This window comes from Triturus cristatus, chromosome 3_2 (assembly GCF_964204655.1).
Source record: "Triturus cristatus chromosome 3_2, aTriCri1.1, whole genome shotgun sequence".
Taxonomy (NCBI): Eukaryota; Metazoa; Chordata; class Amphibia; order Caudata; family Salamandridae; genus Triturus; species Triturus cristatus.
Genome location: NC_140584.1, coordinates 744258622 through 744279950, shown reverse-complemented (window position 1 = coordinate 744279950; position 21329 = coordinate 744258622). Strand labels below are relative to the sequence as shown.

Sequence of the window (21329 nt, the reverse complement as noted above, 5' to 3'; positions counted from 1 at the left end):
AATGCAGTACATCTAAAAGGTTTACAAGTTTGCTGACATAACAGTTCGTCTGAAGAGGAAAAATAACAGATTATTGCTTAATTAACTGTTTGTACATTGTTCTCTATAAAGGACTGGCTAAGATATTTAATTTTCAGGTCCAATAAGGTAGTGATTTGTAGTCACTGAGTTTGCAACAATTGTGAAAGCATTTTTTTTTCCAGGCGCCGTTCAAGTTGGCTACATTATTGTACAGCAATGCATTTGATTTTTTGACAACTTCAAAATGTGAGTCAAGATATGGCTGTATTAGGGAACAGTATGAGTCTGATAGTAAGTTAGTGTGTTTATATTTGAATAGAAACCTTACATTTCAGAGACTGAGTCCCGAGGTAATATGTCTGATTGGGGTGAACCTCGTTGTGGTTTCCAAACCGTGCTCTATCGTGGTCAGCCTGAAAACTCACCTACATCCTGGTTTACCACAACTACAGACTATCATTGGCCCTTATGTCTTTTTCAACCTATTTTTCCTTAAATCTTCTAAAGTTCATATGTCTGGCTCCCCTTATTGGATCTTGCTAGTTTTTGTGGCATTTTGTTTGTTAAATTGTCCTTATTTCTCTAAGTTGGAAGGGGATTTTTATTGTGTTGTGTTTTTGACTTTTTAACTGTTTTGTCAGTCTAAATGTTTTACACATTTTCTTCTAAGTTTAGCCTGTCTGCTCTGTGACACAGCTCTGAGGAGTTGAATTCAGGGTTAAATTACTGAAGCATATGATTGGACATAACAGATCAGTGCCCTTATTATTTGTGGTGGACTTCCATCCCCCCAAAATTAATAATTAATTTTTTACAGCCATCATCCCAATCATTTGAGTATATCTCCATTGGGGTCTACAGGAATATTTGTTGTCCATCCAATATGGGAATGTGAGCCTTCTTCATCCCTCACTGCATCTGTGTGACAGAAAAGCCTTCAGGGGCTTCAAGGATTAGCTTAGATTCAATACCTGGCCTGGGCAGTTGGTTAGGTAACTGGAGGAGGTTGCCGTTAGCTTAGGACCACTGACCACATCCTTACAGCGTAAAAAGTTCTAGAGATAACAAATTTGGAATTCCTCACCCTGTGAGTTACATAGTCTGAATCTTTGTCAGCTTCTGGGTGATGTTGCTGGTGCTCATGGAATTCTGGACACAGGGACCACTCAAATTTTCTGACAACCCCCAAACATGTCCTTGGTCGCCAAAAGATTTCATAGCTGCTGCAACAAAACCTCATTAAAATCCCAGAAGCAGCACCTTAGTACTGAAATATCAACAGTGCAAACAGAAATAAACATTTCCCCATTAAGTAGCAACTTTAAAGTCTCAGACTCACAAGCATGCTTGTGAGCTTACTCTAATTACTTATCATTGTCTATACACCAAAATGTAAATTGGGACTAAATCACTATTTCTGAGAGATACTTCTAACTGCAGATTCCTGACCTTTTGAATACTCCACAGGCATCAGACTGGATCTGAAAACCTTGGAGCAGTACCCCTGTGCGAAGATAGGTGGCACTGTGGGACCCTGTGCAGACATCATTCCACCAGACATGATGTGGATAACCGCATATAGTGTGAACTAACGTCAGTTCCTTTTGTTCTGCGCCACCAAATGTGGAGCTAAGCTACCTCTCATCTTTTAAAAAAACGTATAAAAATCCTTCAAGGAATCCAATGTGCAAGGGAAAACGTCACCACCCAAGACCACGGGTTTAAACCTTGTAGAGACTGTCGCAAGCAAATGTCTGTTACAGACCCCTATCAGGTTTGCCTGTGGTGCTTTGGGGACAGAACACAATTCCAAGGCCTGCAGTGACTGCGCTCTAATGAATCCCAGGGAGATAGTGCACTGCAAGGCAAAGCTCTATGCCACCAAACATCATAAGACTCCTTGCTGTGACCAGTCGAACTCGAATAGAAGATCCCGTTCTTGCTCCTGAGGTTGTTCCTGTGGCTGATAAACCTTGCTGTCCCGAGTTCTCTGTTTGGGTGAAGAAAAGAATAAAAAAAAGCCTCACTGGTCCCTTTCCTGCCACTCAGTAACTCTAAAGAAGGCGCCAATCTATCTCCCGGTTTTGTTCCTGAAGTTGCTTCCCTTTGGAGCCGATTCAGACCCTTGCCTCGAGGCAACCTGAATTTCTAGCGCCATCGGTGATGCCACAGCAAATCAAAGGTTTCTGTGAGGCCATGGGGAGGCTCTTTGGCACATTGCTGATTTGGTTTGGTGCACCTTTGAGCCCCAAGGAACATAAAAGGCCTCCACCTAGGACTCCACCAGAAGGTCCAACTTTGGCATCAGATGGACCCTCTGAACCCACTACAGGTTCCACACCAGCTTTGTTGCAGACAGCGATCCTGCCTCTTCGGGCCATGCCAGACCCCAGAGCTTTGATGCTGATGCCGAAATTGGATGACGTCGCGCAATACATTGTGCTCGCAGAGTCGGCGTTGTTTCAACTTTCACCAATGCTGCATCCTGATTGCCTTGGGTCCCAAACTCTGCCCAACCTTTCTGATTCCGATAGTTTACTCTGGCCTCAAGGAAGGGCCCAGACCCTTCGTACTCTGTATGGACCATACTCCGATGATGATGCATATGATTCTGGAGATATATTTGCTCAACCATTCGTGGATGAAAATTGGTATGAGGACCTCCCGGATGTCAGTGATCTTGACACCTCACCAGACACTATGCTAGTTTTGCCTTTGGATTCTGCCATGGAAAACAATTACTCCTTCGGCATAGTCATGTGAAGAGTGGCAGAGGTTCTCGATCTCCGGTTAACTACTATGGAGGTAAAGACTAATGTCCTCCCTGAAGTACTTCAACCTGGACAAACAAATACAGAGCCCCTGCATCCATTCAATGAAGCCCTCAGAAACACACTTCTTACGGTTTGGACAAAACCCTGTTCTAGCACCAGTGGATCTGTCCACCCGGCCATGCCAGACGCATGCACCAACAGTTTCACCACCTCTTTGACCATTGCAGGAGCTTCCAATATTGCCATTAAGTTCAGCCTGCCCGGCAAACTCTTTTTTTTAAATAAATCTTTTTAAGTATAAAGTTGCATATCAGAACATCAAGGACATAAGCTTATGTTATTGCATTACATATTTTGAACAGGGTTCTCCACCACTTATACACATCTTTGCTTTATGCAAGCCCTTGCTTTTTCCAGCGGTACTCCCCTCCTGCTCCAGGCTCGCATCTACCAATATTATCACCTCTTATCACACATTGATTTATTTTCTTGTGTTCATTCAAGGCCCCCTATATTCCACCCATTTCCCCCAGACCTTGTCCCATTTCCGGGGTCTTCCTCGGCTCTGGTAGATAATCTCTTCTGCTGCACAGCACCAGTCAGGTCATTTTCCCATTCCTTGACAGAAGGGGTTGTGCTTTCCCCCATGGCTTGGCTATATTTCTTTTGGCTATTATATATGCTAGCATTAGCCACAATTTAGTGTATTTTGGCCATGTAACCTCTTCTGTAACGCAGTGGCATCCATCGGGACCTCCTGGCCCCACACTCTTGACACCACTCTAGTGACTTTACTCCAAAGGTTCTGCCACCCTGGGCGGCAGCTCCATAATGTGTGAAAAAAGGTAACAACCTCCCCACAACCTCTTAAGTAATTATGTGAAGCACACCCATCCATTCAGTGCAGTCTTGCTCTAGTTGTGTAGGATCTATGTATGATTCGGAGTTGTATCAGTCAAAAACAGGCTCTTATATCAACCTCCCTAGAGCTCTGTACGACCTCCAGCCAGTCATCTTCCTCTAGGATATCCACATCTCCCTCCCAAGCCTCTCTCAGTGCTGTCAGGGGATCCGTCATGTTATTCATAATATTTTTATAAATGAGGGAGGTGGCCTTTTCCATTATCTGATCCATTAGAACCCGGTCTTCTAGTGGGGCGTATTCTGGTAGGGGTTTGTTCTTTTTAATGTGTGCCGCTAGAGCATGCTTAAGTTGTACGTAGCGGAATAGCTCGGAGTAAGGCATTTGGTAGTCTGACTGCATACTCAGGAACTCTATCATCTTTTGATTCTTCCATACATCCCCATGAAACTGAATTCCAAGAAGCACCCATGCACGGAATCTCTAATTTCCTCACTTCACTCAGGAGCCCACTATCCCAGAACGTGCGCTCCGTTAATTTACCTTCCCAGCCTAGGAATTTAGTAGCCTCTCACCAAATTCTAACGGCCGTTTGTGTATGTGTCGGTAGTCTGTTGATCGCTTGTTTGCTGTATAGTGCCTCTAAGTATCCTCTTTGCCCCATCAACCAGTGGTCCATTCGGTATGCAGGCTCCTCCCTTCTTGCAGATCTCCAATCATTTATTGTTACTAATTGTGAAGCCCAGTAGTACTTGCGGATATCTGGGATGGCAAGTCCCCCCTCATACACTCCCCGCTGCAGTTTATGTAGTGTGATTCTTGCACTCCCACCATCCCACAATAGCTGCCTGAGTCAATCCTACAGAAAAACTCCACGGGTATTTTATACGAGGTATTCTGAAGGACATACAATAACCGTGGTAGTGCCATCACTTTAAATATGGTAGCTCATCCCATCATTGAGAGTGGTAACTTCCTCCAATGTGTTACATTCCTTCGCAGTCTATGTAGTTGGGGAAGCAAATTGTCTTCCATAAATTCGTTCTCATTTATCGATATAACTATACCTAGGTATTTAAATTTATTTCTAACCATTAGAGCAGCTACGGTGGTCGGTATGATTGGTGTATCTCCTGCCAATACAAACATAAGTGACTTGTCCCAGTTAATTCGATACCCAGAGTAGCTACCAAACAGCTGGAATATATAGAGTATGTGGTGCACCGTGGAGCAGGGCCTCGTGGCATATAATAGTACATCTTCAGCATACAATGAGATACTTTCCTCCCATTGTCCTCCCACCGGTATGCCTCTTGTGATTTGGTTGTTCAATCCTGACCCATGCCGCAAGTGGCTCCAGCGCTATAGCAAAGGGCATGGACGAGAGCGGGCAGCCTTGCCTTGTACCCTTGTGTAGCATCACCAGTCTGAACACGGTATAATTTACTCTTACTCCGGCCGTGGGATTCATATATAGCAGCTGCACCCAGGCCCGGAATTTGGAGCCGAATCAGAGTTGTTCCATCACTGCAAATAGATAGTGCCACTCTATACTATCGAATGCCATTCAGGCATCCAGTGAGAGGGGCACTGTGATTTCTTCCGGTTGCTATTTTGTATCTTGCATCACCCCATATAATCGTCTTAAATTTAGTCTAGTGCTGCGCTTTGGCATAAATCCAGATTGATACGGTGTATTAGGGCAAATATATCTTCGGTGAGTCTATTTGCTAAAAGCCCAGCAAACTCTTAAGCCAATTTGTAACCAGGGTCACGGTACCAACAGACCACATGAAAAACGGTGGAAGCGTGTAACAGTCTTCCACCCCTCCTACTGCCTCAAAATCTCTTTAGTTGTCCTTTTTGGCAAACAGCCACCATGTTGGAGGCAATTTCTGACATTTTCTGCTAAGTAGCAGGCAATAACTTTGAACAAGTGGGTCCTTTTGATTGTCCCACGGGGTTACGCCCTACTATTTCTTGTCACCTCACCGCATCCTCAGAACGGCTGACGAAGGACCACCTGTCCCTCTTGTGGTAGGAGATGCAGGCTCTTCTAAGCAAAGGAGTCATAGACAGGGTGCTGGCATCAGATGTAGGCTGTAGCTGTTACTCCCATTACTTTATGGTGCCAAGGAAAGGACTTTGTCTTCTGCTCACCATGGCTCAATTCTTGTCTGCCCTCGACCCTGGATACTGAATCGTAGGATTGGAACTACAGGATGCCTATTTTCACATCCCCATCCTGCAGGCCATCAGATGCTATCTAAGGTGCAAGGTGGGGCTGGAGAATTTTCAGTTAGCTGTGCTCCTCTTTAGTTTTATAGACTGCGATGGTCGCAGGTCATCTCCAGAGGTCAGAGGTTCCAGTTGTCCCCTACTTCAGGTACTGACTGTTGAAGGTGGGCTCGCCCCAGACAGTTTGCCTACCTCCAGACTACAGTGAACTTCCTCACTTCGTTGGGTGTCACTATCTACATGATAAAGTCACACCGGGGACCTTCTCAGAGTCTCCGCTTCGTTGGATCCATTCTGGACATGGTGAAGATTTGTGCCTTCTCTCAGAAATGGAGAGTCCAGAACATTTGGGCTATGATCCCAATGTTTCAGCCTCTGTGCTGGATCTCAATGATGATTACTTTGCAGCTGCTGGGACCGATGGCCTTCTGCATCCTGTTGGTCAAGCACGCCTGGTTGCATATACAAGCTCTGCAGTGAAATCTGAAGTCCTAGCGGAAACAGCATCGGAGGGACCCTACAGATCACATCCAGATTTTGGAGGAGACTGCAAAAAACATGCAGTGGTAGTTGCTGGATCATGATTGGGTCAGCAGCGGAACCTTCTCCCTTCCCTACCAAGAACTCACAGTGGTGAGCTATACATTACTTCTGGGTTGGGCGGTCCACTTGACAAATATGGAGATCAGAGGCATCTTGTCTCCGATGGAGTCTTCGCTCCACATCCAATTTTCTGGAGTTGTGGGTCATCCACTGGGCTTTAAAGGCCATCATGCCATTCATCAAATAGAGGCTGGTGCAGTTTTTCATGGACAACACCACCACTATGTGATATTTCAGCAAAAAGGGTGGGCTGGGGACCTCAACTGTGTGTCAGGACACAGAACAGATCTGGAAGTGGTTGGAACACCAGGGTGTTTCCTAGTGGTAGGATGTTTCCAAGTGGTACATTACCTGATGGGATCTCTGCCAGTGTGGACAAACTCAGCCACCAAAGCCTAGTAAATCACAAATGGCAGTTATACCCGGAGGTGGCACAAAGGCTCTTCCGTGAATGAGAAGAACATTGACTCGATCTGATCACTACTACTGATAACGCGCAATGTCATTTTGCGAGTTGCAATTTTCAAGCATCTCTTCTTTCGGGGACGGAGAGTGTGGTTTCCAGAACTCCTTGGCATGAGCATATATCTTCCTATCAGGCTGCAACTTCAGGAGTATCTTCTGTTGCAGTAGCACAATTAAAAAGGTATCCATCAACTCCGTCAGCCTTTTTGCAGTTGTCGGATCAGCCTTCCTTGTTTAAATCACCTGTTGTGAGGCATTTTTTTCAAGTTCTTGCAACATTAGTTTCCACCCTCTCCCTTTATCATAACTTAGGGCTTTAACTTGTTCCTCATCTTCATGATGTGTACTCTTTTTGTACTACTTCAAAGCTATCCCCTACGGCTTCTCACTCTCAATACAGTGTTCCTATTCGCCAGAACTTCTGCATGGTGGGTGTCAGCCCGCCATATAGTACTTTTTTTTTTAATGACTTTATTTACCATTTTGTCACATTCAAACAATCATCTGAGACATATCCACAATACAATGCTTATCACAGAGTAGCTGGTCCTGAGAACCCGTGCTTCCTTACTTCTTCAAGTGGTGACTCCTTTTTATGTCAGGCAGAACATCACGCTTGTGGCATTCTTCGTTCCACCTCATCTCTATAAGGATGAGGAGGGACTTCATCGGCTAGATCTTAGCTTTGACATCGATTGTGTGGATGATCAGCTGTTTGTTGGAGCAAAGAAGGGCACGGCAGTGCAGAAGAGGTCCATCTCGCAGTGGATCATGCTTTGCATTAAAATCTGCTACACATTCGCCAAGAAGCAGCCCTTCCAAGTTTTGCAGGCTCATTTCACCACCTCAAAAGGCTATTACCACTGCATTGGTATACAGAGTGCTTGTTCTGGATATGTGCCTGGCCACTACATGGGCACCACACCATACATTCACAAAGAACTACTGTCTGGGCAACCAGGCTCGTCGAGATGGGAATTTTGCCCGTTCTGTCCTCCTGCAGGACTTTGTTTTTGAGCCAGTTCACTGACACGCCACCTGGAAGGTTCTTTGGTATCTACTGAGGTGAGGAATATGTAGTTAGAAGCAGCACTTTGGTAAAGCTCTTTATGGTAGATACTCTATCTAACTTCAGATTCCTCGCCAATACTCCCATCCTCCCTGTTCAGTGCACTAGGTTCCCATCTCCTAAAATGGTATCAAGATTAGAGATCTGCACACCAGCCATAATCAATGTGCTACTGGGCTCTGCATCTGGGAACAGCCTAAAAAGCAACTGGGATCAGAAAGGATGAGTGGCACTTCTATGTGGTTGTGTGCATTATTTCTGGAGCCGGACAACACTGGTGCTAAGCCACAATATGCCAGCTACTAGCATGCAAGGGTACTGCTTTAAGGGGCATATTCTCAAGGATCTATCGCCGAGTTATCGGCACTTTATCTCAGTCAAAGTCGCGATAAATTCATCGCCCCATTCACAAGCTGGTGCAAACAGCCGATACCACCAGTTTACCTGCGATAGCAGCCGCTAAAAACATCGCCACAGATGACACCGGCAACTATCGCTAATGAGATGCAGAGTAGACATTCCCGAGCAAAAAAAAGCGCCAATACCACACCTCAACATTCTCAACGACCAGCCAAATCTGCAATAAGAACACAAAACATGCCATAAGGCGCGTTAGCAGCAGGAAATTAACACCTGTCTGACCTGGTGCAAAGTCGGACTACAACCTGCACCAGAAAAGGGAGCCCAGCCCAGAGCCACACCTGAAGAACAACAGATGCCATGGAGACAACAATCATGCAGCTCGGAGCCCCAAGAGGGCCACAACACCCACTGCCACCCACCCCCGGTGCCCCCAGGGCCCCACCCCGGGCATCCCCACACCTCCCCTGGACCAAGAGATTGCACATCAACGTCACGAAATCATGAATAAAACCATTCACCTGATACTGCAGAATCACCACAACTAATAGTCATGTGACTACAGAAAAAGCAGAATCAATCATTCACCATTGAGAGTCCAAACAAAATATCACAATCAAATTTCTCACCAAACAACTATTTGGAAGAGTCATGGCGGGTCATCCCTGGACAATCTGGAAGTGACAGCCTGGAAGACAATATCCCAGATAAGAAGGTGTGTTAGGCACTCATCAAAGGACTGAGAGAAAGAGAAAGAGAAAGAGAGAGAGAGAGAGAGAGAGAGAGAGAGAGAGAGAGAGAGAGAGAGAGAGAGAGACTGTTAGACGGCGACCTCAGAGGAGCCTGGAAGGGGTCCTGACTACCCTGAGACTCACCCTCGAAGTATCGTAGCCGGGCACTGGCGGGAGACTCCCCAGGGGGAGGAATCTCGTATCTAGTGACCACACTGGGTATTCTGAGAAAACAATCTTTATCAAGTAGGTTATCACTGCAAATATGTACAAGGTGAGCACGGGCTCAAGAGTCTCGGAAGGGGTAGGGGGTAGCGGGACAGTCTCTGGCAAAGGTTCAAAGCAGGGACGTATCCGGCGCACAGCTCACAATCCTCGAGCTGGGGGATACGATGTTGTAGTCGGGGTCCGGCGGGACCGTGAGAGTCTGTTGGAGCCGCGAGTCACTCAGCGGGCTTAGGTACAGGTTCGGAGGTCTTACGGTCTTCAAGGAGCTGCGAGTCACTCAGCAGGCTCAGGCACAAGTTCGGAGGTCTTACGATCTTCAGGGAGCCGCGAGTCACTCAGCAGGCTCAGGTACAAGTTCGGAGGTCTTACGATCTTCAGGGAGCCGCGAGTCACTCAGCAGGCTCAGGTACAAGTTCGGAGGTCTTACGATCTTCAGGGAGCCGCGAGTCACTCAGCAGGCTCAGGTACAAGTTCGGAGGTCTTACGATCTTCAGGGAGCCGCGAGTCACTCAGCAGGGCTCAGGAGGGTCCAAGTTCCAGGAGCCGCGACCACGTCGGCAGGCTCTCGTTGTTCCAGCGTCGAATCTGCCGGACAGACACAGAGCACCCCTTGTTATAGGTCGACCCCTCTTTGATGTCCGGAGTCTGTGCAGGCAGGGGTCTTGTCACCTGGGGGTCGCTTGTCGGGATTTCCTGCTATTGTCTTTTGATCCTTTCAGGGCCGGGTCGGGAGGAGTCCCAGACACCCAGCAGGCACGGAGCCAGCCCTCAGGGAGGCCGGAGGGCCGATCGAAACCCATCGTCCCGGGGGAGTTCAGAGGTGCGATAGAAACTGCTCCTCCCTCTCTCATCCCCTGGAAGCGTGATGTCCTCCAGCCGGAGTGGCGCCTCTAGGCCCGGGTCGCGCTGGGGCCGGGCGGCCATCTTGGTGCATGAAGTGGGCACGCGGGCCCGGGGTGGCCGAAAGGAGAGAGGCCATGGACGGGGATGTCCGGGTCGGTGCGTGTGTCCTGGTGGGGAGGTTCGGCTGGGCCGTGTGCTTGGGCCGCAGGTACCAGGTTTCGGTGGTGCGGGGGCACGGAGGGCCATTCTGCGAGGCCGGGTCCAACACGCGTCCCCCCCAGCTGAAAGCCGGAGAGAACTGCCCATCAGCTTGGGTGGTTCTCTTCGCTGAGGCGGAAGAACCGTGAGAGGCCGTCGGCATTGGCGTGGTCCGTACCAGGGCGGTGTTCTACGGTGAAATCCATCCCCTGGAGGGAGATTGACCACCGCAGTAGCTTGGGGTTTTCTCCTCGCATCTGCATGAGCCATCGCAAGGGCCGATGGTCAGTTTGGACTCTGAAATGGGTGCCGAACAGGTAGGGTCGTAGCTTTTTGAGTGCCCAGACCACGGCAAAGGCTTCGCGCTCTATGGTGCTCCATCTCTGTTCTCGGGGCAACAGCCGCCGACTGAGGAAGGCGACGGGCTGGTCTAGGCCTTGGTCATTCACTTGGGACAGGACGGCCCCAATGCCATGCTCGGAGGCATCGGTCTGGACTATGAACTCCTTGGCGTAGTCGGGAGCCTGGAGGACGGGGGCAGTACACATGGCTTTTTTTAGGGCATCGAAAGCTTCCTGGCAGGCAGCCGTCCACTGCACTTTCTTTGGCTGTCTTTTAGACGTGAGTTCTGTGAGAGGGCCGACAAGGCTGCCATACCCCCGAATGAATCTTCGGTAGTAGCCCGTGAGTCCCAGAAAGGCTCGGACCTCCGTTTGGGTGATGGGTGGTTCCCAGGCCAGGATGGCGTCGATCTTTGGCTGTAGAGGGGCGACCTGGCCGCTCCCGACCTGGTGCCCCAGGTAGACCACGGAGCCTTGCCCGATCTGGCACTTGCTGGCTTTTACTGTGAGGCCTGCCTGGCGCAGGGCGGTTAGCACCCTCCGGAGGTGCTGGAGGTGCTCACTCCACTCTGAACTGAAGACAGCGATGTCGTCCAGATATGCCGCGCTGAACTGTTCTAGCCCGGCCAGGACCCTATTCACCAGTCGCTGGAAAGTGGCCGGGGCATTTTTCATCCCGAAGGGCATTACGCGGAAGCGGTAGTGCCCATCGGGGGTGGAGAAAGCGGACCGCTCCTTGGCCCCTTCGGTGAGCGCAATCTGCCAGTATCCGCAGGTGAGGTCGAATGTGCTGAGGAACCGGGCTGCCCCTAGTCGGTCAATGAGTTCGTCGGCTCGTGGAATGGGGTGGGCATCGGCTCGGGTAACGTCATTGAGCCCCCGGTAGTCCACGCAGAATCGGAGCTCGGGTGCGACACCGGGGGCCGCTGCCTTCGGGACCAGGACCACGGGGCTGGCCCAGGGACTGTCAGAGGGCTCGATCACCCCCAGGGTCAACATCTTCGAGACTTCCGCTTGAATGCAGGACCGGACCCGGTCAGGAACCCGGTAGGCTCGGTGTCTCACCGGCGGGCTGTCCCTGGTGTCCACGTCATGAACACACCAGTTGGTGACCCGGGGGGTCAGGGAGAAGAGGTCGGAAAATTGTCTTAGGAGCTGGCGGCAGTCCGCTTGTTGCTGGGCAGTGAGGGCTGGGGAGAGGTTCACTCCTTCCACGGAGCCATCCTGCTCCTTGACACACAGGAGGTCCGGGAGGGGATCCGACTCATCTTCGGCCCCGTCATCGGTGGCCAGCAGGAGGCTCAGTTCTGTCCGCTCGAAGTGAGGCTTGAGGCGGTTCACGTGCAGGACCCGGAGGGGATCCCGAGGCGACTGGACGTCCACCAAGTACGTGACTTCACTCTTCCGCTCAACCACTTTGTAGGGCCCAGTCCATCGGTCCTGGAGGGCGCCAGGCTTCACGGGGGCCATGACCCACACCTGCTGGCCCGGCTGGAACTCGAGCAGAGTGGCATTCTGGTCGTACCAGCGCTTCATCTCTTCTTGACTTGCCTCCAGGTTGGCCTCGGCCAGTTCTCGGAACTTCCTGGTCTGGTTCCGGAGGGCCAGGACGTATTGGAACACATCTCGGGGGGTGGTCTGGGGTGCTGCCTCCCACCCTTCCTTAACCAAACTGAGGGGACCTCGGACGGGGTGTCCATAGAGTAATTCAAACGGGCTGAACCCTAAGGACTTCTGGGGGACCTCCCGGTAAGCGAACAAGAGGCAGGGGAGCAGGACGTCCCACTTACGCCGGAGGGGCTCTTCTAGGCCAGCGATCATCCCTTTCAAAGTCCTATTAAACCTTTCCACTAGGCCGTTCCCTTGGGGATGGTACGGGGTGGTGAACTTATAGGACACCCCACATTGTTGCCACAGGGACGTCATATATCTCGAGATAAAATTAGTGCCGCGATCGCTCACGACCTCGCGGGGAACCCACCCTGGAAAAGATCCCCATCAGGGCCCGGCCCACCACGGGGGCCATAATGGTGCGTAGGGGAATAGCCTCAGGATAGCGGGTGGCGTGGTCCACTAGGACCAAGATGAAACGGTGGCCTTGGGAGGTGGGGGGGTCCAGTGGTCCCACGATGTCGATTCCGACTCGTTCAAAAGGGGTACTGACGACCGGGAAGGGTTGGAGGGGAGCCTTGCACTTCCCCCCACTCTTCCCACTAGCCTGGCACGTGGGGCAGGACTTGCAGTGGGCTTCTACCGCTGCTCTCATTCTAGGCCAGTAAAAATGGGTCACGAGACGGCTGTAGGTCTTGTCCTGACCCAGGTGGCCGGCGAGGGGGACGTCGTGGGCTAAGCCCAGGAGGAAATCTCGGAAGCGGAGGGGTACCACCAGTACCCGTCCGGATCCCAGCTCCACCGACTTCTGCTCACTGTACAAGATGTTATTTTCCCAATAGATTCGGTGCGTCCCGGTCTGGTCACCTGCGGCTTGGCCCTCGGCCTGGCGCCGCAGCCTGACCAGGGAAGGACAAGTGGCTTGCTCCCGGCAAAATTCTTCCCGGGTGGGCCCGCCCTCGTGGCGCCAATTGGCCAACTCGGGTAGATCTCCCAACTCGGGGACCGGGGCGGGGTCGGATGGTGCGGGTTCGTCGCGGGCGACGGACCCTTCTGATGGGGGGACGGGAGGACCCTCGGCGGGGACTGTACTGGTCTCTTCGATCGGGGTGCTCCCGACTTCTCTCCGGGGAGTGAGTCGGGCTGACATAGATCGGGTGGTGGCGCACACCCACTCGGGGAGTCCCATCATTCCTAGGTGGGCCTTGCGCTCGACGTGCTTCCAGGGAGAGCTCTCTAGGTCGTTCCCTAAGAGGCAGTCGACCGGCTGGGAGGTTCTTACGGCCACCTTGAGTTTACCTATCACCCCTCCCCACTCAAACGGCACCAGGGCTACCTGACACATACTTTCTCTATTGTCTGCGGATATTACGGGGCAAAAGACGTTGGGGAGGATCTGCTCCTCGGGGACTAGGTGCCTGAGGACACCGGTGATACTGGCCCCGGTGTCCCGCAGGGCCTCTACTTGGTGGCCATTGATCTTGACGAGCTGCCCGTATTTCTGTGTGTTGGAGGGTAGGAGGCTACCAGGGATCATCTCCCTATCTCCCAGGGATACTAGGGCCATCGCTGCGGGTTCCCACTCCTCGGCTTCCTCAACCTCCTCCCCCTGGGCTACGTTGGCTATCTGCCTCGCAGGGGTGGTAGGGGAGACTTGGGTGGCCATGGGGCACTCTGGGTCATTGGCGTAGTGCCCGGGTTTCTGGCAACGGAAACATGTGACGGTCACCCGGTGTCCCCGTCTCCCAGGGGGCCCTGTCACCGGTGGGGGGGCGCCGGGAAAGGTGGAGGTTGTGTCTTCGGGGGGCTAGGCTGGGACTCTCTCGGCCCTCCCTGGTTCCCTCCCCCTCTCTGGCGGGGTGGTCCCTGACTGGCTCGGGGGTACTCTCCTACCATGCCCCGGGAGACCCGGGTGTTGGTCCAGCAGTCGGCCTCCACAGCCAGCTTCCGGGGATCTGTGAGCTTGCTGTCAAGCAGATGCTGACGTAGTTCTATGAAGCAGTTCGCAGCCAGATGTTCCCACAACATGATGTCAGTGAGTTCGGCAAGCGTGGTGACTTTGCTGCCCTTGATCCACCCATCGAAGGCCCGACTGAAAAAGTGAACATACTCCACCCAGGTGGTGCCCGGGATCTTCCTGCAGTCCCTGAATCGCTGACGGTACATTTCTGGGGTGAGGCCGTATCTGGTGAGTAGAGCCTCTTTCATGTGGCTGTAGGAGGTCTGCAGGGAGAGGGGTAGGTCGAGCAGGGTGTCCCTTCCTTCGCTCAGAAACCGCCCCCACAACCCCGCCCCCCAGTCCTTCTGCGGGATCCGATGGGAGGTCATGGCGACCTCGTAGGCCCTGAACCATTGCTGAATGTCATCGTTTTTGTAATATTCCTTGACCACATCCTTGGGGATGTGGACCTTCTGTTCCGCTGGGGAGGCCGTCTCTCGGTTTCCCGGGGGCCTCCCTTCCTCGTTTCTGGCCTTGAGCTCGAGTTCCTTCAAGCTGCGTTCGTGCTCCAGTTGGAGCTTCCTTCCTTCGTGCTCCCGTTGGAGCTTCTTTTCTTCTAGTTCGCCTTGTACACGCATTTGCTCTACTGCTAGCTTTTTTTCCGCTAACTTCTATTCGCCCTCGATTTTGAGTTTGGCTAACTCGAGTTCATGATTGCGGCTTCTCTCTCTGTCCGCGAGCTCTTCCGGGGATAGGCCCCCGTCCGGTACGATGCTTCGCACCTGATTGCTACTGCTTTCACTTTGGGGGGGTTCGGCTTCGTCGGGGCGCTCCCCCGTGCCTTCCGGGCGGGAGGCCCCGGTCTCCACCCAAGTTTTCAGTGCTTTCTGCAAATCCTCTTTAGTGTTAAGACCAGTGGTAGCGATTTTAAGTTCTTTGCAAAATTGCTTTAGCTCTTTGTGTGTGTATTCTTCTAGCTGCTCCACCTGGAACACCCTGTTGGCGTTGGTTTCTGCGGGGCTCACGGCGCTTCCTTCTGCCATCTTTGTCGGTACTGCTTCCGTTGTTCACGGTACGATCTCTAGGTGATGGGCCCGAATCCCACCACTGCCACCAATGTTAGACGGCGACCTCAGAGGAGCCTGGAAGGGGTCCTGACTACCCTGAGACCCACCCTCGAAGTATCGTAGCCGGGCACTGGCGGGAGACTCCCCAGGGGGAGGAATCTCGTATCTAGGATCGTACTTCTGGCACCACACGACACAGAGTGACCACACCGGGTATTCTGAGAAAACAATCTTTATCAAGTAGGTTATCACTGTAAATATGTACAAGGTGAGCACGGGCTCAAGAGTCTCGGAAGGGGTAGGGGGTAGCGGGACAGTCTCTGGCAAAGGTTCAAAGCAGGGACGTATCCGGCGCACAGCTCACAATCCTCGAGCTGGGGGATACGATGTTGTAGTCGGGGTCCGGCGGGACCGTGAGAGTCTGTTGGAGCCGCGAGTCACTCAGCGGGCATAGGTACAGGTTCGGAGGTCTTACGGTCTTCAAGGAGCCGCGAGTCACTCAGCAGGCTCAGGCACAAGTTCGGAGGTCTTACGATCTTCAGGGAGCCGCGAGTCACTCAGCAGGCTCAGGTACAAGTTCGGAGGTCTTACGATCTTCAGGGAGCCGCGAGTCACTCAGCAGGCTCAGGTACAAGTTCGGAGGTCTTACGATCTTCAGGGAGCCGCGAGTCACTCAGCAGGCTCAGGTACAAGTTCGGAGGTCTTACGATCTTCAGGGAGCCGCGAGTCACTCAGCAGGGCTCAGGAGGGTCCAAGTTCCAGGAGCCGCGACCACGTCGGCAGGCTCTCGTTGTTCCAGCGTCGAATCTGCCGGACAGACCCAAAGCACCCCTTGTTATAGGTCGACCCCTCTTTGATGTCCGGAGTCTGTGCAGGCAGGGGTCTTGTCACCTGGGGGTCGCTTGTCGGGATTTCCTGCTATTGTCTTTTGATCCTTTCAGGGCCGGGTCGGGAGGAGTCCCAGACACCCAGCAGGCACGGAGCCAGCCCTCAGGGAGGCCGGAGGGCCGATCGAAACCCATCGTCCCGGGGGAGTTCAGAGGTGCGATAGAAACTGCTCCTCCCTCTCTCATCCCCTGGAAGCGTGATGTCCTCCAGCCGGAGTGGCGCCTCTAGGCCCGGGTCGCGCTGGGGCCGGGCGGCTATCTTGGTGCATGAAGTGGGCACGCGGGCCCGGGGTGGCCGAAAGGAGAGAGGCCATGGACGGGGATGTCCGGGTCGGTGCGTGTGTCCTGGTGGGGAGGTTCGGCTGGGCCGTGTGCTTGGGCCGCAGGTACCAGGTTTCGGTGGTGCGGGGGCACGGAGGGCCATTCTGCGAGGCCGGGTCCAACAGAGACTGAACAAGGAGTGCAAGGACAATCAGGCCCTTGGCTCATACATGCCAACTGTAGTATGTGTTTCGCAATTGGTGCACCCTAAATCTATGGCCTGGCAACATTTCCAGCGTGAAGGCCACATCACATTTCAGAAATGCAAGCAGTAGCCAGACTAAAATTAGGCATGAAAGCTCCTTTGTCTTAATACACAAGGCGGAAGGACATCCGAACCTCTGACCTTGGTCTTCAATGCACCCGGCACCCCCTGAGTTAGATACCATACCAGACTCTGATGACTCCCACACCACGAACTGCGCTAATGAAAGAGCAACGTGTCCACACCCAACACACACTTGTCCCAGCTCGACTTACACCTGCATGGCATGCCCCCAACACATTGTTAAAAAACAACCCATACGTCCAAATGTTGAACACACATACGACTCATTTCTCCGAGCTGTGGCATATCGTCCACAGAACTGTAGCCGGTCTGAGGAATACCGGTGGTACGAGACCAACAAACGCAATGGCAGGCAATCCTGGGCACATGCACAACCCCAGTCACGTGGAACTGTACTGTGCATGAATGCTGCATCTGTTGGGAGCTCTGCCAATGGCAGTTTTGCGAATCAGTTATCGTCTGAGTTTCCGGCTTGCGTACTCACATGCGTCCAGCCCTGGTTCCACTGTCGATCATGCACATTCGAGTGGCCCATGGAGGTCTGCCTATCCAACACAACGGTAGCTGAACTGGATTATGACTTGTGTGTGCGCCCACTGTTGGCCCACGAACAGGAGTGCAACCGGGATACCCGGGCATGGGATGCCTTGATATGTGGTCTCTGTGCCGGCAGCAGTGGATGGGAGATTGCAGAAGTCATCATGTGCAGTGACCACATCGAGGCGCACCCCTATTGGGCTGTGTTGCGGATTGGTGAAACTGCGTGGTCGGAGCACATCTGTCCGGACCAGTTAATGGATTGGCTCTCCCTCGTGTTCCTTGATTTTGAGAACGACGTACTTCTGGAACTGATTGCCTATGAAGCAGCGCTCGCATTCATGGACGAGCAACTACCCTCCTGCTGCCACAACTGATTGACACCCAGAGTACAGGTCCCAACACCATGTTGCATCGTGGAGGAATGGTCCCATAAGCCAGAACAATGGTGGACAGGTCTGCAGTTGCTCGGACTCAGAATGCATGTGCGTGCACCTACGCATGTTGTCACACACCTGTGCAAGGTGCTGCAGCCCCATGGTCAGAGCTGCACAGCGTCATTTGGCAAAGTTCCTAAATCTGACATACTGCTGAAGGAAGACTACACACATGGCAATGTAGCATGACATGGGACCTTGTTGGTCCCCTTCACCTGCTCACTGTCAGCATAGCACACAGTCGGCGCAGTCCGGTGGTACAGCTCCATGCAGATCCCATGGGCTGTGAGACGTGTCCCCTGACATGGGGCTATGAGCAGATGCCAAACATCACATGACTCGACCAGCAAGACAAGGTGGGCTGAGACCGTTGCCAACCATAAGGACATGTGTTCATTTTTGCCTCCCCATTTCTTGCACCTCGACACGTTTCCATTCTGCCTGTAAGTGTCTTAAGCATTTGTCTGCCTGTTGTGGCCCATTACTTGCCCGTATGGACACACGCATGCCAATAAAGTTTACGCAACTTCACCAGTGTACAACTGTGATGAATTTTGATTAGTATGACAAATAATGTGCCTCAATGCGCATTGTCCATACACAGGGAGGGACACACTGCCTCTGGTACATAGGTGGTGAATCCCTATTGGCAGCTCCACCTCTGTGAGCCAGACATTGTGTTTGGGATAGTTGCTGGTAGACCTGTGCTCTTACGTGTCTTCAGCAATGTGAATATGGTGTCCAACTTCTTGCCATGTGGATCAATATGATCCATTAAAACAGACTGTGTCCACACTGATGTGTGCGAGTACGTCTTGCGAAGAGATGTTCTGTAGCCACATACGATGGGGACACTACTTTAGGCAGGCTACCGATTCGGACATTTACACACACAGCCCTATATAATACATGGATGTGGGGCTATGTTGGGGGATGCAAGATTGTTGTTCATGTGAAATGAGGCCACAGCTAATTCACACCTTCACATTCATCTAATTGGCCATGTGGGTCGGGGTCAAACATGCGCATTGATGACATTTACCAGCGTGTACCTTTTTGTGCAATCAATGTCCCTACATTCATCCATACTTGTACACGTGAGTGAACATAGACATGACACATCTGTGTGATTTGGATCGTTTTATTCACATTCTGGGGAGTGTCGGGGCTGGAGGGGTATATGGCCAGTTCAAACCCATATTACGTGGTTGCCCAGTGGTGGGACAACCAGAGTCCTTGGGGGGAATGAAAAGTTAATCTGAAGAGGAAGAGTTCGGTCTTGAGCTGGATTGCTGTGTTATTGGTACACGAGCAGATATGGCAGTCCATGTCGCGGTCCAGTTGAGTGTTCCGGTGGACAGTGGGAGGCGTTGTTCCAGGGCATGATGTTTAGGGCTGAACCAGGCAGGGACAGGCCATGTAGCGGGTACGGAGGCTACTGCCTCCTTCCTTGCACAGTCATTACCCTCCACATCTTACTCCTCTGAGACGTCTTCTGTGCCTGGCATGTCAGGTGTGTGTGGGGGTGTTATGGCTGCATCACTGTGGGGCACTGACACATCAGGGTGTGGAGGTGATAGGGCTGCATCACTGTGTGCCAATGCACATCAGGAGGCGGAGTTGTGTGTGCCGAAGTTCCAGCAGCAGTTATCTGGGATAGGCACAGTGGCAGCAATGGCAAGATGAGGATCTGCACGGCCAGGAGGATCCAAGCTACATCTCGCTGGTGTTCAGCCGTGGCAGCCCTACTTCCAGCCTGCAGTCCCTGATGTGACTCAGACACCCACATATGGCATCGAGTTTGGCTGCCACAAGGTCAAAACCCACACGCAGCTGATCAGCCATCTCCTCCTGGCACGCTAACACACGCTGTTGGAATTCCATGTGTTGGTCGTGGGGGTCCTGTGAGCCAGCCGTGGTGGTGTGTGCTTCCTGCTGTGTGGTCTGGCAGGGTGTGGGGTCACTGTGATGCAGCTGGGCTGCCCTGCTCCTGGGGATGGGGTGCGGAGGCTGTGCACGAGCCATTGGAGGGTGTCTGGGCAAATGTGAAGGGTGTCCTCTTCATCATCACTGTAGAGATGCGTGGTCTGCTCTGCAGGGGGTGTTATTTGTCCCTCTGCAATCAAATGGGGAGATGCAGATTAACTGTGTGTTCCATGTATGTTCACGCATTGTACATGTTTACATACAGACTGCATGACAATGTACATTGTGACTGTTTTGGAGGAGCTGGCTATTTGATGGGAGACAGTGGACATTTCGACTACATGACGGACGTACATTATCCTCTCACAGTGTCATGCATTGCCAGATGTGATTGGCCAGTTTCTACGCATGAGCAGCACCAGTTGTGTCCTCTGTCCTGTGGTGTAAGTGTTGCACTTTGTACTACATTGTTGTCAATGTTGATGTGCTGTGATTGCTATGTGTGTGTGCTGCATTGTTGGAGAGTCGGCCCTGCAGCTCTGATTTGGCAGGCCCTTATCCCTTTGAGTCAGTGTGCCTTTAACTTGTGTGCTTTTCGGGTGCTGTGATGTTTGCGACTTGGGTCATTGGTGCTCTTGGACATAGTTTGTACTCTTGTACATTGTTTGTCTGCAGGTGTGTTTTTGATGTCATGGGTTGTAGTTGCACGTGGATGTGTCGGAGTGTGACCTGCACCTCAAAGTCATCTTGTGCACCATGTCATGTACTGTGACTGCATCCATGCTATCTGTCATGCAGTGTCACTTGCATAGTCCGTGTGGCTCACTGAGCTGCTGATTTTCTGGGTTCAGCACATGTGCATGGGTAGGTTGTGGCATTGGTGATATGGCGGGGGGCCCATTTATCCACATTGTGGACGGGGCCTACTTGGTGTTTCTATGTGTGCTGCATTCTGCCAAGGGTATCAGGGACATGATCCACACTCATTGTGGGTGTGCAGAGTGCTGCACATGATTGTGCATGTGTACCATTATGCCCATCTCCCTCCGTCCCCCCAGTCCCCGGTCGTTTCTCACCCTGTTGCTGTTGGGTCAGGTCATATCGAGCTGTGTGCAGACCACCAACTCCTTGCACCGTCTCTGCAGTAATGACTGTGGCCACCGTTTCCTCCAGCTCACCCAGCTCCTCCTGTGGCACAGGAGTCCCACCTCCAGTTGCCTTTGCTGCCCCAGCGCCTCTTGACCTCCTCCATTGACCTCCTCGACACTCCGACTGCATTCACGTTGTTAACGATGGACTGCCATATTTCCGTTTGTGTTGCCAATGATGCAGTGGAGGTGACGAACAGTTGTTGGGAGTGTTCCATCACCTCCGTAACAATGATCCGGTCTTCCTGCGGACTGAACCCTGTCTTCCTCTTCCTCTTCTTCTTCTTCTTCGCCTTGCCCCTTCCCGAGCACGGGGTTCCTGGCTGGTCCTCCGTGGGGCTTGTGGGGTTCGGGTTGTCCTCTGCACTCGGTCCGGATGCATCCATGTTGCTACGCAGTTTGATTTGGTTTTGGTGTGTTTTTTTTTTTTGCTT

General features: G+C 52.1%; 1 protein-coding gene and 1 long non-coding RNA gene across 2 annotated transcripts in view; one reads left to right on the top strand and one right to left on the bottom strand.

The window, feature by feature from the left end:
* The window catches only part of ANKAR (ankyrin and armadillo repeat containing), a 1190398-nt gene that overhangs the window by 1130438 nt on the left and 38631 nt on the right, over nucleotides 1–21329 (top strand). The gene's annotated exons all lie outside the window — the stretch shown is intronic.
* Nucleotides 1–21329, bottom strand: part of LOC146858036 (uncharacterized) — a 30427-nt gene that overhangs the window by 4947 nt on the left and 4151 nt on the right. The gene's annotated exons all lie outside the window — the stretch shown is intronic.